Source organism: Mercenaria mercenaria, chromosome 7 (genome assembly GCF_021730395.1).
Source record: "Mercenaria mercenaria strain notata chromosome 7, MADL_Memer_1, whole genome shotgun sequence".
Lineage (NCBI taxonomy): Eukaryota > Metazoa > Mollusca > Bivalvia > Venerida > Veneridae > Mercenaria > Mercenaria mercenaria.
This window is the reverse complement of record NC_069367.1, coordinates 32,672,819-32,690,527: the sequence shown is the minus strand read 5'-3', so window position 1 is coordinate 32,690,527 and position 17,709 is coordinate 32,672,819. Positions and strand designations below refer to the sequence as shown.

The 17,709-nt window shown below is 35.1% G+C and overlaps 1 protein-coding gene across 1 annotated transcript in view; it reads right to left on the bottom strand.

Moving 5' to 3' along the window:
- Positions 1-17,709, bottom strand: part of LOC123554551 (uncharacterized) — a 179,333-nt gene that overhangs the window by 58,508 nt on the left and 103,116 nt on the right. The gene's annotated exons all lie outside the window — the stretch shown is intronic.

Genomic DNA, 17,709 nt, shown 5'->3' with positions numbered 1-17,709 from the left:
GACGGGATTAATAATTCTAAGCTCGTGACTTAGCCTGCGCATACGGCTGAGTCTTTGTAGTTGTGTTTTCTTTGATCTTAAACTTTGAACGTGAATTGCCCCGCTCCAGTTTAAAATATGTTCACAAAGACATTGGTTTAAGTTTTCTGTGGCGGTTGATGTTTGTTTAAATTTCGTGTTATCGCTTGGCGGAGTCGCGGGGTGGGGGAGGGTGAAAAGACGAAATGGCACAAATCAGCCACCATACCTTTCGGTTTTCAAGTGGAAATAAAGGGTGTAAGTAAAGTTCGTTCCAAACGGAAAAGTAGTTCAGCATATCAAAAACATGGAAAGTATGACGCATATAGTTTTCAGTCATGTTAAATGCTGATATGTTGATGTAATGCTGCTATAGAACTTTGGTTAATTTCAGATTTTCTTAGTGGAGAAAAAAAACATTTTGTTCTGTGTACTAAGTTCAGAAATTTTCAACTTCTGAACATAAACAAGAATTTCTGTTTTCATTGAATCCAAACACAAACCTTTTATGTAAGTTCTGAATTATTATTTGTACAATACAAATTCAACTTCTACAATGTAAAACAAAACAAATAACTTCTAAATACAATGTATATTGCAACGTATGTGTACGAAGTGGCATACCCTCTTGAATTGTAATGAAAAAATGCCATTTTCTACATAACAAATTATAAGTAAAGGAATATTTTCTCCGAATGTCATATATTCATCTCAATATATACAAGTGTAAAAACCCAAAACATGGTCATTGGTAGTCTTTCAGTAAATGGTATGAACCTTTCCTATTTTTACATCTCAGTAAGATAATATCGCTATTTGCTATTTGCTTCACCGGAACGAACTTTCTTTACACCCTTTACATGCAAAATGTACACATTAAACATATATTTTAACTTTCGCTATCGATAAATAATTGTGGTTATAATGAAACCAGCGAAATATTTTAATGCCTCAAAATGTCTCTCATATACATTTGGACTAAAATCGTTAAATGACTTTTACTGAAGGGAAACAACCTACTTTGTAAGGCGCCACAGAGAAAGGGGAAATTGTCCCTCTTCTTAAAGGGTTTACATTGTTACGTTACGTCTGGTTCCAATATTAGAAAAGTAGATGTTTCAAGAAGTAAGTAAAGTACTAGTATGGCTACTTTAGTATTTTACCATCTTTCTAAATAATCGTAAGGATTTTAAAATTCCTAACATTTTCCATCCGAATTACAAATTTATAAAATGATCCGTGCCATGAGAAAACCAACATAGTGGATTTGCGACCAGCATGAATCCAGATCAGCCTGCGCATCTGCGCAGTCTGGTCAGGATCCATGCTGTCCGCTAACGGTATCTCTAATTGCAATAGTCTTTGAAAGCGAACAGCATGGATCCTGACCAGACTGCGCGGATGCTTAGGCTGGTCTGGGTCCATGCTGGTCGCAAACGCACTATGTTGGTTTTCTCATGGCGCCGCTCAAATATCGTTAAACTCTACTTCGGTTCACAACTGCCCACATTTACGGTCTGTCAGGCATTTTAAGCTGAAAAATATTGTTTGGCGTTGCTACACATGGCCAATGGAATTGTCAGATATTTAAAGGGTCTGGTTCAGAAAATTCCGACTAAATCCTTAAATTACAAAGACATGCAAAAACAGACACAAAGACATTCAAAGACGGATAAATTGAAAGTGCATGTGTATATCTATATTGCTAAAAGAAATAAAAAGCAATGAATAAAATTCATTGCACTGATCTCAACAGAGACACCAAAATTAACACAAATTTTGAAGTAAACACTATGTCAGAATATTTTGTATATCTGATATATTGATAACGTAACACATAAGCACAGATAGTGCTTGATTCCCTTTTCATGGTGTCATTGCTATAATTATTGTTGATGTTAAAGACGTTCCATTTTGTAGTCAAAATGTTACGCATGTTACACCCACTTCTTAACTTTGGCCAAAAACGTCTTTAGTAATATTATATAGATGTAACAAGTATGTTACAAGGATGTTAAATGGATATTACTTATATTACGTGTGTCTGAGAAGAGGCGTTTATGTTATACCTCATTTCTTAAAATTGACCGAATAACGTCTTTAGTAGTGTTATATAGATTTAACAACAAGGATGTTACAAGGATGTTACATGGATGTTACTTCTTTTACGTGTGTCGGAGAAGAGGCGTCCTTTTGTAGTCTAAATGTTACGCATGTTACACCTCATTTCTTAAAATTGGCTGAAAAACGTCTTTAGTAGTGTTTTATAGATGTAACAAGGATGTTACATGGATGTTACATATGTTATGTGTGTCTGAGAAGAGGCGACTATTTGTAGTCAAAATGTTACGCATGCTACTAAGCACTACTAAAATGTCTTTAGTCGTGTTATACAAATGTAACAAGGATGTTACGTAATGTTACATCTTGTTACTTGATGTAATTCTTGTAACAAATGCAAAGTATGTCACCAAATTGGGCCAATTGTATGCCGTATCTCTACCCTTTAATGAAATTATTTTCTACTTCTTTTGAACATTTCCGAATATATTGTTATGAATATTACGGGTCTGTCAGGTATAATTTCCAAAAAGAAAATTTACCCGAGGGGTGGTCTCAAAAGCTTTACATGACCTTATACAATACCCAAAGCTTTTAAAGCGGAAGTATTGGAACCATCCAGGCTGAAAAATTAAACAGTACACTAACACAACATAAATGTCGTGCTGAACGATCTGAAGAGATCAAAATATAACAGCTCTGACTGAAGGTCCGGGGAGACATTTTAAAATCTTATAGTTAATAAGGAAAGCTTAGACACAAAAATGCATGCAGAAAAAATACAGTAAAAACAGACAAACAAATACAATACAACATACCCTATAACAAACTTTAATCTGCGGGGATGGCACCAATATTTTTCACGGTTGACTGTTTAACTGCACATCACCGAATTTATTAGAGTAAGTGTTTTATTCTGATGCCAACTAATGAAAGAAACACTGTTTTGCGAAATGTCGTCAGGAGGTTGGGGTGGATATATTCAATATATTCAAAACGAAACAGTCATAGAAAATAATACTCAAACGTTATCATAAATGAATTAAATTTAGCTTACATCTTTACATTTCTATAACAATACAACGAAGAATAAGTGCGCAATGAACGAAGTGACAATACTTCCTGATCAACCCACGTATTTCTGTATTAGTCATTCAATATTTAGATAGGTGACCTAAATTGTAGTCTTATTTTTTCTGAATGGAATGTTGTGTACTTTAGTAGTTCATAACATGAATGAAAATATCGATATCGTTACTCCAGCGGAACGTACGGGTTTAATAATACAATAATACATAGTAGTATACGACAAAACTTGTTTGCTATATAAATTGTAAACTCATTTTTGATTTTATTAAATGCTTTTGCGTACAATATGCTATCTTGGACGATTGATGACTTGCCATTGTTAACAGTTACTGCTGAATATATTCGTGGCAAAGCACATTAATATAGGATTAGCAAATGTGAGACCTTTAGCTTTGATATTTTAAAACCGATCTATTTTGTCTTACCTAGGTACTACTTAATATATAACTAATATATCCATAATATGTTTATTTTCTAAAAAGATATCTAATGAAGTTTCGTTTTCCCAAACATGTTCAATAGCTACCAATAAGCATTTTTTGATTATCAGAGTAAATTCCTTTCTAAAATTAAGTTAACCGTCCATATTTTTAACGCGTGTGTTCCTCACTTTTATCCATAAATTGAAGTAAAGCTTTTTTTGGACTGGTTCCGATCAAAAGCCGAAATCATGATCTTTTGGCGGGATAAAATATTAACAGCTGAAGTGTTATAGTCCTATAGTCCGTTCCTCCAAATCTATCTTTTTGCGTAATATTCTGATAACCTCTTAAAAGGTTCAAGTATATTTACTGATTTGAGAAAGCTTTAATCATCATTGTAGATTGCAGCCGGTCTTAATACATGCGATGATTTCATTATTTAAAGTATAATCTTTGGTGGCTGATTTCTGCCATTTCGTGTCGGCGGGGCGAAAACACGACAACACGAAAACACGACAAATACCTAATTTGTCGAGTTTTCGTGTTGTTGTGTCGGCGGGACGAAAACACGGCATATTTTACGCGAAAACTCGACGTTTATAGGGCGCCGACAAGACAGATTTATCTGTCTAGTTTTCGGCGCCCTTTATTTGTCGTGTTTTCGTGACGGCGGGGCGAAAACACGACAACACGAAAACACGACAAATACATTATTTGTCGATTTTTTTTGTTGTTGTGTTTTCGCCCCGCCCACATGAAAACACGAAAAGTCGACAAATTAGGTATTTGTCGAGTTTTCGTGTGGTCGTGTTTTCGCCCCGCCAACACGACAACACGAAAACACGACAAATTCTTTTTAGACATCTCTCATAAAATGTTGAGTTATTCTGAAGCCATTGGTAAAGGGTGTTAGAAGTATTTCTCTTTCTATTCGAACGAACCGCCAATTCGAAATTTATTTATATTCCTTAAAGCTGCATTAGGAATTTTGAGATTATAAAACAGTAAAATAATATGTGAGATGTCAGTTATCGTTTTAAGCATACGAAGTGTATGTATTACTGAACTGGTTCCAGAAATATTTCATTGAGGTGCGGGGAGCGGCAACAGTTAAAGAATCGGCATCGGCGAGCCGAGTTGTGTAGGCTGGTCAGGGCGTGTCTACCTTTAAATGTTTGAAATACATATATAAAATGTTGGCTTCTGCTGCAAATTTTGAGGTACGGTTAATCCCCTCCTGACAGTGGAGTCACATGGTCTTTCCCTTGTCATTTTTTAAATATAGGTATAAAATGGTGGTCACTGCTGCATTTGTTTCCAAATTTTGAGATACGTTAGGGGACCATGCCCTCCGATTTAGGGGGTCAGAGGGTATCCTCATGGACATTTTTGAAATATAGGAATGAAATGATGGCCTCTGTTGCATTTTTGGGTCTAAATTATGAGAAAAAAATTCCTTTGCCAAAATAGTTGGGTTGGGTGCAACTATGACGAGTACAGGTCACTTTGGGGGTTGAGGTTTCGGTATGGGTTGGGGAATGGCACGGCCATCGGCCCCTGCCCATGACCCGAGTCTGTACAAACAGAAAAATAATTACGTATATGCATGAGCCTCAATGAAGATTAACTTATTCACACGAAATACCCAACCCCCTTACCTCAAAATTTGGGCTCAAAAATGCAGCAGAGGCCAAAATTTTATACATATATTTCAAACATTTAAAGGCAGATACGCCCTGACCCACCTAACAGGAGGGTTTAACCCTTTCAATACCTAACCCCATGCCGCCTTCATTCTTTAACTGTTGCCACTCACCGTACCAAGTGAAATATTTCTGGAACCAGGTCAGTTATACATACACTTCATATTACTCTTACTTTTATAAGAGATGTCTGAAAAGAATTTGTCGTGTTGTCGTGTTTTCGTGTCGGCGGGGCGAAAACACAACAAAGGTAAACTCGACAAATACCTAATTTGTCGAGTTTTCGTGTTTTTGTGTCGGCGGGGCGAAAAAAAACGACAACACGAAAACTCGACAAATAAGGTATTTGTCGTGTTTTCGTGTGTTAGTGTCCGCGGGGCGAAAACACAACAGCATGAAAACACGACAAATACCTAATTTGTCGAGTTTTCGTGTTGTCGTGTTTTCGCCCCGCCGACACGAAAACTCGACAAATAAAGGGCGCCGACATGACAAATTTATACCCGCCAACACGAAAACTCGACAGATAAATCTGTCGTGTCGGTGCCCTTTATATGTCGGGTTTTCGCGTAAAATTTGTCGTGTTCTCGAGTTTTCGCCCCGCCGACACGACAACACGAAAACACGAAAACTCGACAAATCAGCCACCATAATAATCAAACTCACGCAAACGGTTTTGCAGTTACAAAATGTATGCGCTAGAGTATAATGTTATGACAAAATGACGGAACGTAGGGAAAGGGAAAAAAAACTAAGCGATGTGAAGTTATGGTTTAGATAAAGTGCACTTTCTTTCAATGTTTTTGTGTTTGTATTAGGCTGAAATGGCATTTCTCTCATAGTTTTATAATTATGTTTCGGTAGAAAATGTTATGGATGCATCAACGGACAAACGGCCGAACATCTACCATTACCACACTCCGTCCGCCCTTTGACGGGGATAATAAACCACAATTCAGAAAGTACATGATGAAAAACAGAACTATATATGATAATATCACAGTCACTTTGTAGGTTAAAGACTACATATAAAATTAGCAATAAAGTTCAACAAAATAATTTGCTAAAGCCACATCATTAACATTCACTTTCCCTGCGATTATAATAAAACACCCCGGAATAATTGTTAAATCAGTAACAAAAATCACAGGCTTTTGATATAATTGGTTCAGTGCTCGGTCTGATGAGACTGGTACCTCCCTCTATGTTTTGCTTTCATTTTTTTTTTTTTTTTTTCATTTCGCTTTGAAAGTAGCTTCACCAGGTTGTTTTCAAATATTTTAATGCACATGGAACCAGGCCAGTTGTCATAAAAATATCTTGAATGATTACTTATAAATGTTATAATATTCATTATAATAAAAACGCCCATAACCCACACCAAAATCATACACCTCATAAAATGTAACACATGAATCAGTGGAATCTGTGAAATGTTCCTCAACCCAAAATAATCTCTTATGGATTTTATCATTTCGTACAGATAATAAATTAAAGTAAGTTCATGTAGTTCCGTCTAAATAACGAAAAAGCAGATATGTAAATTTTGTTCAAAATACGTTTATTTGTGAATGCTCCTGATCGAAAGATCTCTCATCAAATCAAAAATATGGAAAGTTTACTTCTGGATTTCTTAAATTAATGGACAATTTGGAGATATTCTGGAATGAACCGCCGTTGGAATGTCATTTACTCTCCAGCCACTTTTAGTTATATTGCAACAAAAACATATAACCTCGTCTCCATACCCGGCGTAGTAAAACCCAGCAAAAGCAAAATCCCTGATGTCAGGTTTTCCCTGCCTCGGGTATGTAGCGAATGTAGATAGTCGAACCATTTCGTAGTTCATACAGGCAGGATGTAACTCAATTTGGTTGTTTTGTCTCCCTCGTTGTATAAGGTCAATTATTCCCTGAAGTTCAGGCTTTAGCCGAGTTGTTAAAAGACAATCGGTTGTTGTGCATATGTGACTCATAAGCAAGTTGTTTGAATCCATTCTGTAATTAAATTAACAAATGCTAAATGATCAAAATTGTAGGGAACCTTAAATACAACTCTAGATAGGTTGGTTTACTTCCCGTATTGCGGAGGATCCGTTCTATTTCGATCACTTCTTCCACTTAAATTGCCGGTGTAATGAAGTATTTCGACCCCCATAGAATAATGACCCCCCGGTCATTATTCTATAGAAAAAATGACCCCCGGTCGTAGTATTATGACCTCCAGATCATAGTACTATGACTCCCCCGCGTGAAGTAAACTGAACCTCACGAAGAATATTGACTCCCATAAAAAACGACCCCCGGTCATTTGGTCAAATTTAGTGATAACTCATGTATCTAAGGCCTAATTGCTGCATTTTATGCCCCAACGCGGGGGAGGGGGGCATATAGATTTGCCCTTGTCCGTCCGTCCGTCCGACCTTCCATTTGACCATTAGCCCCAGATACCATCACTTGACACAGAGATCAGAGCATTCCGCAACGGGAAAAGGGATTCTGTTTCTAGACGCTGTATCTTGGTGTATACATTTTTTTTTCAGGAAAATAACAATTCACAATACGTTCACAAAACACACCAGTGTCAATAATCCCTGCAAACTTCGGTATGAAGTAATTCTTCAGAAGAAAACTGCACAAGAAACCGCTAGCATAGAACTTAATATTAATAGAAGTTGCAATACTTAGCAGTGGCAGTGAAGTACGGTAGCGGCAACAATAGAAAGTAGTAGTAGTAGTAGTAGTAGTAGTAGTGGCAGTGGTAGTGGCAGTTGCAGTAGCAGCAGCAGCAGCAGCAGCAGCAGGAGAGGAATAAGTGACAGCAACAACAGCAGCAGGAGAAGAAGAGGTAGATGTACAAGACGTATTAGTGGAAGCAGGTATAGTAGTATCAGTAGTAGCAGTTGTAGTAGTAGTAGTAGAAGTAGCAGTAGTAGTAGTAGAAGAAGAAGAAGTACATGTAGTAATAGCAATAGAAGTAGCGGCACCAGTATTAGTAGTACAATCAAAATGTTAACTATTGGCAATGGAGGGTATTAGAGTTGTAGATCTAGTAAAATTGTCCGTTAGGTTTGGTGGGGATCACTTTTTAATAGATATTATCGTGGAAAGTCTTTTTAGGAGCCGGTGTTTTACACGGAAAGAGTAACTTTTTTAAATAGAATAATGTCCGGGAATCGATATTGTATGAGAGTTCGAATGTAGTAATTTCGGCAGTGAGTATTTTACATGGAAGGAGTCACTTTTTCTATAGAATAATAACCGGGGTCGTTATTCTATGAGATTCGAAGGGAGTCATCTTTAGGGAGTCAGAATTTTACTTGGAGGGGTCAGTTTTTCTATAGAATAATGGCCGGGGGTCGTTATTCTATAGAGTTTTCAAAGGGAGTCAGTTTTTTATAAGGGGAGTCAATATTTAACAGGAAAGGAGTCACATTTTCTATAGAATAATGACCGGGGGGTCGTTATTCTATGGGGGTCGAAATACTTCATTACACCGGCCTATAATATCTTTTAAAACTTTTCACTCCACACAGTTTTACAAAGAATCATTCGATATGTCCCCAATATTTGAAACTACGGTTCTTTTAATTATTCCTTTGGAATTTCTCCACACTGGATAACCGGCTATCCTGACGCCCGCTGGAAATGTAACCCAGTCAAAACATACAATTAGATAGCAATATACAATTTGATTTATAACATATCGAGGGCTTGGTGCAAAACTATTGTAAGTGTATATAAATAAAGAACAAGATACAATAGTTTTGCGCCAAGCCCACGATATGCTAATGCAATTATTAGTATTATGTTTAAGACATATCCTGTTAAAAATATAACTGTTTGCAGTATGAAACTTTATGATACAATCATATTCAATTATATTAGTGCGCACGGCACTATCATTTAACTGGGTAATACGGTAATAAAACATGCTAAATTAAACTGTCATATGACTTTTATCACATAACATATATTTTATATCGTTGTACAACTTCCACTCAGATGATAATGTGCAGACAGACTAATTTACCTTTTGCTTGTCGATATCTTGCTTTTCTTTCAACGACCTGGATAAAAAATAATCAGATGTAATGTACGGAACATTACGTTACATGTCATTTATGTTACATCAGTTTAAAATATGGTTCGTTGGTTGGGTTTAAAGTCGCACCGACACAATTTAGGTCATATGGCGACTTTTCAGCTTTGATGGTAGATGAAGACCCCAGGTGCCCCTCCGTGCATTATTTCATCACGAGCGGGAACATGGGTAGAACCACCGACCTTCCGTAAGCCAGCTGGATGGCTTCCTCACATGAAGAATTCAACGCCCCGAGTGAGGCTCGAACCCACATCGATGAGGGGCAAGTGATTTGAAGTCAGCGACCTTAACCACTCGGCCACGGAGGTCCCTAGTTTAAAATATGAGTTAATATACAATGTATATATCATTATTTCATTGTTAACCATTTATGGCCCATGAACATACTATGTAAATACAATAATTCATAAACATTCAAAAAATTACAAAAACATCAACCTCTATGTAATAAACAGTGTACACAATTTAAAACCATTATATTAATAAGCAAATAAAAATTCGGGAAAGACTCTGGCCTGTAAGCATATTAATTTTAGGGGCCGTTTGAATCTGAAATATCTTCATAACTTTTTTATCGACACAAATTTGATGAACTTAACAATGTCACACTCCATTAAACCTTTGTTTGAAGGTTACAATAAATTGTTTTTCATTGATACTGTATGGATTTTCCCACACATAACAAAAGCCGTTATTACACAATAATCTCTTAACCTGTCTACACCAGTTATTCTTCTTTAAAACATAACAGTCATTTAATGATGCATTATATAAAGGTTTTAGGAGACAGTTATCAGAATTAATAAGTTTCAGCCAATACTTAATGACACGCCAGAGCGATTAATGTACAAAAGGTACCCGCTAACTCTCCATAAATACGCGTTGCTGGAGGTTAACTTAATGTTCAAGACCCTTTTTGCAGAACTAAATGTGAATCCGTTCTATTTCTTTAGATTTTACCACCACACATATCTCACACCCGTAACATAAGATAGAGGATACGAATGCATCAAAAAGTTGACAATACACTTTAAATCATACTGCTTAATGTTATTAAGAAGAAAGTTCATTGCTTTCAACCCGTTAGATGTTAGCTAATTCTGAATAATATTAATGTTCCAGATGAGCTGAACACCACTCCTAGATAATTAAAACGTGTTACTTTTTCTAATATGCATCGTAAGTTTGAAATTTTAAAGTGTATTTTTCTATTTCAAGTTTTTATCAACTTTGCAAAACCGTAAAGTCTATAGGTAAAATCGTGATATAAATATCTCGTGCTCCTTAATGTCAGGTTTTATACGATTTTAGAAATTATAAATTAAAAATTGCTTGCCTTGTGATGTCACGATTTACAGTTTTTGAAATATAAAGTCGTAACGTGTAAAAACAAACGAATTTAAAGATGTCATACTTTGCAATTATAAGTCGTGAATGAGTGGAGCGTAAATCATTAAGTTCATATGGGCTTTACTTCACGATTTCGCTTTATATATTAAAATTCAGGGAAGTCTTAAAGCGTTCTTCATAAACAAATTATCTTTAATATATAGATAAAAATGTCCTTTAAGGATAACGAACTATACGAATTATGAGTAATGTAAAGTCCCCTACGTGTGTACATTATACATTTTTGTCTGAAAAATAAAATATTTCACGGAATTCGTATATGTTCATTTTAAGACAAATTACCATTGTGTCAAGATACATTGTATTTGTATATGAAATGGAACAGATTAAATTACCTGAATAATTCTGATGTTTTGATATTTCCGTGAACAATACTGTCCTATATCCAGATTTCTCCGCTAAACTTTTATTTCCACAGGAAAGATATTGCCTAAAAGTAAAATATGAGTCGTCTTATTTGGAGATGAGAATTGCACTACTGGTTTGAATACTTATAGAAACTGGGAAATAATAAAAGTGGGAAACAACACGTCAAACACCGAGTCAAGTTTAACTAATTTTAATCTAGCGGTTCCGGTTATCTACCATAACCTTCGTGCGGATACGTACCGAAATTCAGTTAGAAAAACAGATGTACGCAGTAATGGACAATTTTTCAATAAAGTGTTACTGTGGCACTGTTCCAAAACTGACAATGTTCCAATTGTTTAGTGTTAAAAAAAACTAGAGTATTCAGATATGCAGATATTCAGATATTAGAAATACTTATAGGAAAGGTTCTCAAGTCGGTGCGTTTTTTTTTTAATCTTGTTATTACATTACTTAATACATACAGTTAGTAAAATATGCATTTTCTCACTGTCTCTCGAATGGATGATAATGGCAGATCATTCATTTATAAAGAAGTAGTAATAGACCGAAAAAAAACTGACATCATTCACAAAGATTTTGCCTTCCCAAAACATGATATAGATTCAATAGACCTTATCGTGAATGTTTATACGTTTTCATGTGAATTTACAGGCATTTATTATAGTGTTTAATTTCGGGTATTTCACAAAAGCTGTTCTTTCTGAACATTTAAGAAAGGGACAAGGATCAATATATATGCGATTGCAGTATGTTAAACATGTTTTAAATATGAAACATGCTAAATTGGACTGCCATATAACTTTCATAAAATTACATTATTCTATATCCTTACAAAAATATAACCTCACTGAACAGACTAGTTTACCTACCTTGTGCTAGTCGAGCATCGTCAAGTTATCGCACTGCAAAAATTAAGTGTGACTGAACAAGAGATACGATACAATACAAACAAAAGCACTTTGATAGTTGTTTCTTTTTCTTTTTTTTTGTGATAAAGTACGTGTAGTGAAGCATTCTATTTACATTTTCTGTTATTCATTACTTTTAAATCTTACACAATTTTGGGAGATTTTTTGTCCGATGACAAGAACTTTTTTTAGTTCTGTTGGTTATTTTTACGAAGTAATTTTAAAAGTCGTGGTAGACAAACGAACATTTCTATAAAATTGATTTAAAATCGGATCAGCGGTTTTTAAAGTGAAGATTCTTAAATTTTAAAACATACAAATATATGGGGAAAGTGACCACGCCCCATGGCAGCCATGTTGTATGTTTATGATTCGCAATATTGAAGAATCATGACAGAGGGTCAATAAAGAACAATTATTCTTAGTTTAGGATATTTTGAAGTAGTGCCAAGATTTCCTTTTCCTTTCTATCAGCACTACAACAAGAAACAAGAATTCTGCATGGAATGTATTTCGTTGAACAGATTTGGAAAATGACTACCCAGTGATGTGTAGACAATAGACATTTTACAAAACAGAAATGCCTCCATAATGGCCGGTCTCTATATTGTTACCTGGACTACTGCCAACAGGAAATCATCTTACGAAATTTGATGATTTTCGGCCAAAGCGAGCGGAAACCGTTATTATATTTGTCCATTCTACCTTACTGTAGTCTTTGATCTACTGACAACAAACAACCGTCTTATTAAGTTTGACCAGTTTGAGTTCAAATTTTCTTTAGTAAGACCAAATATTCTCTAGTTATTGATAGCAAACCGAATGGTTTACTAACTGACGGACGTACAGACAAACAGAACAAACAAACAATATTAACTTCTTTGAAATTACATAGACATAGTACGAAAGGCAAGCTGGGGAAAACACGTAAATTACAAGTCGGACACCGCCTAGAAACGGTCAGTAACAAAACTGCCACTTTAGAGATACGTCTTTTTCTCTTTATGCTGCAAGACGTTTAGGACTTATCACAATAGATACTGATGATGATATATAACACAATGACTAATGCCAGATAACTTTCCTAAGTGATTATAAGCATACCCAACACTTACAAAATATGAGGTTTGCATGTTTTTTACCTTTCAACAAGTGCTTCTTCTTATAGCCCTGAATTGGTTTTATACTCCAAAATAATCAAGGAGGCAAGGGCAATAACAAATTTGAGAAAGAAAAAATCATTTTAAAACTGTAATTTATATGAAATGTACATAAAACGTGAATAGACATAAAATAAAACGACAACGATTTTGCTACTGGATATCTAATGAACAGCTAGCTGCTTATTAACATTTGTGATAAAAAATACTGATAATAAAAGAGTTCCGCGTATCAGAAAAGTGACAGAATAAGGTACCAAATGAACGGACAGAACAAAAAAGCTTATAGCGATGGGTGAAATATTGAGATGTGACACTATCAGTCGTATAATTATATAACTGAAATAACAAAATGTGAGATTATCAACAATATCAGAATACATAAAAAACATAATATCACTTGTGGAGATTCCTGACATCCGGTATTTGTCAAATCATCTTAAATATGCTTGATGTTATTTTAATAGGATTCAGTTCAAACAATTGAGCTTAAAACCTGCATAAATCCTGAGAGAAAAAAAATGACGTTCACCTCAATTAAGCTACAAAGGTATATTCATAGTGCATAATAACCCAACAAACAAAAGATGTCTTGAAGACGATTTAATTTGGTTGTTTTATGGTCGAGACGTCTGTGTCTTTATTTGGTTGTTTTATGGTCATTAAGTCTGTGTCTTTATTTGGTTGTTTTATGGTGTCAAGAAAAAGACATCTTTTTGATATCGTTTTACCTACAAAATAAAAACGTTTTTGTCTACGAGAAAATGCAAGCTTTCGTTCTCCTAAGCTGCAATAACATCTATAGCATAAAGTGTTAGAAAAACAATGATATTTGATATAAGCTGGATCGAAAGTTCGATGAATTCCAAATTACAATGTATTTACTAGATTCCAAAATGCATGACAATGGACTATGGACAATGTAAATAATATATTTTACACTTTTGAAAATGTTCCTAATTATCATTAAAATTGGACTGTTGTCTAGCTATTTTCAAAATGGTGTAATTACTTTTAATAATGATATTCATACATTTTGAGTATTCATGAATGCGATAGTATAATGATTAAAACTGGAATTCATTGGGAACAATTATAATACATGAGTGTAACCATGGTAACAAAGGGTCCGTCTCTCTCTACACAATGTCATGTTATCTATTAGACACGACTGTATCCACAATATTCAGTTAATTAGGCTGTACGACAGAACAATTAATTTATACATCATATACAGAACGGTAGCATGGCTCCCTGGCTGCATGGTTATTTTTTTTATATAAATACTGCAAGCAAAATAAGAAAATCTTAAGCCTCTAAAATAGCACATTTTATCTGATGGCCTATGTTCGGAGCCAGGGGCAATAAAAATGTCAATGTAGAAACAACCTGCTGGAGTTACTTCCCTCTTAATGAATAAACATATATATGTAAATAAGAACAAACATAGGGACGGGAGCCAGTCTAACAGAAGGGTGATGCAAAGAAAGTGAGTGCAATACTTTAAACATTATTATAATAACATGATAATTATATTCGTCAATGAAATTATATTTAAAAGACTGATGTATCTATACAATATCTATTTTAACATCATTAGTTTTTTTTAATCTGCATTTTTCTTAAAAATATCTTATACTTACTATGTCGGATATTTTAATCAGAAAATATTGATAATATTTTAAATGCTTCCATTAATTGTTTTATCAGTACTTTAATTATCAAAACTGTTTTTGCATTTTTATATAATTTACAGGAAAATGATGAATGATAATTATAAAACACTCGAATTTGATATATTTCAGGTGATACCAGGTCCAGTGGTTTTGCCGTGATGAAGATTGTGAGAACTAAGCTATTAAATTGCGACCCACAGTGGACTTACTATGTTACTTAGATAGAATACGATCACAGATCTATGAAATAAAAATAAGAAAAAAGTTCAGACCTTTACACAAGCTTGCCAAAACAAATTAGATATGGTCTTTGGTTATTGAGTTACTGTCACGGGAATACCAGAATACGACAAAACCTGGGAAGTAACAGAATAAAAAAACAGCATATTGTGTGATGCGTATAAAACGTTCTCTCAATGAAAACGTTTACATGGTGGTATCAATGTATATCGGATGACATGTAATCTTTATGAATGTTTTCAGTGTGATAAAATGTAGCACACAAACCGACGTTGAAGAATGTCAATGGTTTTGAAAGTCTATGTACACATATAACTAAGACGTTTGTGGTTAAAAACAACAGTTGGGATGTCCACAAAAAGTGTGTAGGGCACGCACCGCTCCCAATTCTGAAGATTTCCTAATTTAAATGAAGTTTGAGTATTTATAATTAACCGGTGTAAATAGGTCTTCGAATGATAATTATAGGGTACATAACATTTAACTTACTGGTTTTGTATAGCTGTAATGTAGCGGTTATTATTATAATTATTGTTATTATTACTATTCCAGATTTATATGGCGCCCTTTTCATGATAAACCCGTTCCCAGGCGCTTTACATATAGCAAACGCAGCCACACAGGGCGCGAAATTCATCCTCTACTTGTACAGACACAGAGCAGTCTGACCAAAGGGACAGAGAGAGATAAAGCCCCCAGAACAGACAGAGAGAACAGAGAGAGATACAGGCCTGTACGGCTAACTTAGCCTAGCTCCTTGCGAATAGACAGTCTGGTTCTTTAACGTGCCTCGTGTATAGCACCGATACATGCAAAGCCGTCTTTGCTGGGAAGAAGCAGTACAGGCCTCTTAGTCAGGTGGGAGACACTCAAGAGCATCTCAGAAATTTCGAGTTCATGAACCGGGATTCGAACCCCGGACCTCTGGATTGGCAGTCAATCGTGTTACCACTAGACCACCGGCCCACCTACCCACGGTTCAAAGTAATTTTTGCAGGACACGGCCCCATGTAGGACACGGCCCCACAAAATCAGAATTTTTCATGAGTTAACCATTTCATCATAAAATGTCATAAATTTTATTTTGGTAAAATGTAGCATAAAACACATTGAAGGTTGGACCCTAATCAATATTACAAATAATAAATTTGTTTTATTCAAAATTCTGTAAATTGAATATTGTAGACAGAACTTAATAATAAAGCATAAATATCATATATACATTACTAAGAAATATACACAATCAATTGCAGCTTTTATCAAATCGTCACGGACAACATACGACCCATCTGAAGATCGAACTTGCGACCACGAGATCCGTAGATCTGCGCTCTCCCTAATGCGATATTGTATTTGCATATGTATTGTATGGTATTGTATTGTGTTGTGTTGTGTTGTGTTGTGTGACGTTGCGTTGCGTTGCGTTTGATTTGTTTGGAGTATGGTATTACTTGACAATCCGTGCTGCCGCTAAGTATGACGTGTCCATATGGTTTATTTAGATATTAGTATTATGCTCTAAGCCTATGTGGATTTTTACGGTGAACGATCTTAATGCATTCCTCTCACGATTTCACCTCTTGAATTACCTCATTTAACTTTCTGAGATCCATTTAGACTAGCCACTAGACTGATAATAACTATATTTCTATATTTTCCCTTTTTTGACAAATTCAATTTCATAGAGACAAAAGCCAGTCTATTTTAGAGATTTTCACACAGGACTGATGTTGAAATTATATATTGGACATAGGATATAGACTGGCTCAGTTCACTACCTTCAATCATAAAATTGTAAAAAGATATATCATAGTCTAGGAGCTAGTCTAAGATCCATTATGTATATCTTAATTACTTCGAAATTGCTGTATCTCGCGTTATCGATAATTCTGCACAGCTCTTTAATGGGCGTTTCAACATTTACGTCAGACAAACATGTATTTCAGACGGCAAAGCTTTCAAAATTATTGATAATAGATTGTTCTAACATGTCTAGATTTTATTGCCAGTTAAACAAATAAGAAAGTCATGCTCTGTATATTCTACGATAAACAAAGGTTGACGCGCGGCGGACCGTTAAGAGAGGATTATGACGTCAATTATGACGTCAAACAGCCGCATGACGTCCGATTCATTACTACTCGAATAATAAAGCCCAGCTTAAATTTTGTCAAAATATTTCATTGAGCGTGTAAGAATGAAAACAATCAATGCCTTCTTGTAATCTGTCGTCTAAACCACGGTTCATTGTTTAGATGCTTAGATATTAACGCCCTTGCGGTTCAATTCCTGCGCATCATACCTCTGAACCGTGAAAAGTAGTCGCCAAACCACTCGAAATTCTTGATTATTTCTTAAATCAAATATGCCAGTATGTTAACCAATTCAAACTTTTTATATCCACCTATAAGTATGCATGTCGTATCATATAAGCTCCACCACACTAGGACATTCATGTACACTTTGATGATGTCATTTTGTCTACGCCGTTTTGCTCTGAAATTACGTTTGAATTATGTTCTGGCTTTCTCCCGGAGAAATAAACA